Here is a 659-nt window from a genome sequence, read left to right on the forward strand (position 1 = left end):
GTAGCATCCAGAAACCACCCATTCAGGCCAACAATTTTGAGCTCAAGCCACAGCTAATATCATTGGTGGAAAATCATTGTTCCTTTGGAGGAAGTGCTAATGAAGACCCAAACCAACATCTCACAAAATTCCTGAGAATTTGTGACACTGTGAAGTCCAATGGAGTCCAGGAAGATGCCTATAAACTGCTCTTGTTCCCATTTTCACTTAGGGACAAGGCAGCTAAGTGGCTGGAATCATTCCCAAGGGGGAGTCTAACCACATGGGATGAGGTGGAAGGCAAGTTTCTGGCACGTTTCTACCCTCCACAAAAGGTCAATAGGCTTCGATCTGAGGTCCAGACTTTTAGACAACAAGATGGTGAAACTCTCTACGAGGCATGGGAGAGATTCAAGGACTTGACAAGGAAATGCCCACCAAACATGTTCCATGATTGGGTGCAATTGCACATCTTCTATGATGGGCTCTCTTATGAATCAAGGAAGGCTGTAGACCATTCATCAGGAGGTTCATTGAACAAGAAAAAGACCGTGGAAGAAGCCATTGAAGTGATCGAGACAGTGGCTGAGAATGAGTACTACTATGCATCAGAAAGGCACAACACTAAGGGAGTCATGGAGCTGAACCATGTCGATACAATTCTAGCCCAAAACAAGGTG

The 659-nt window shown here is 45.1% G+C and overlaps 1 non-coding gene across 1 annotated transcript; it reads right to left on the bottom strand.

Moving 5' to 3' along the window:
• Positions 1-320: 320 nt before the first annotated feature.
• On the bottom strand, positions 321-424 carry LOC148568202 (small nucleolar RNA R71). Its single transcript, XR_015882799.1, has one exon. It is a non-coding gene; the product is annotated as a small nucleolar RNA R71 (small nucleolar RNA).
• Positions 425-659: the final 235 nt, after the last annotated feature.

The sequence above is a fragment of the Arachis ipaensis genome, chromosome B4 (genome assembly GCF_059453495.1).
Source record: "Arachis ipaensis isolate K30076 ecotype BB chromosome B4, ASM5945349v1, whole genome shotgun sequence".
NCBI lineage: Eukaryota > Viridiplantae > Streptophyta > Magnoliopsida > Fabales > Fabaceae > Arachis > Arachis ipaensis.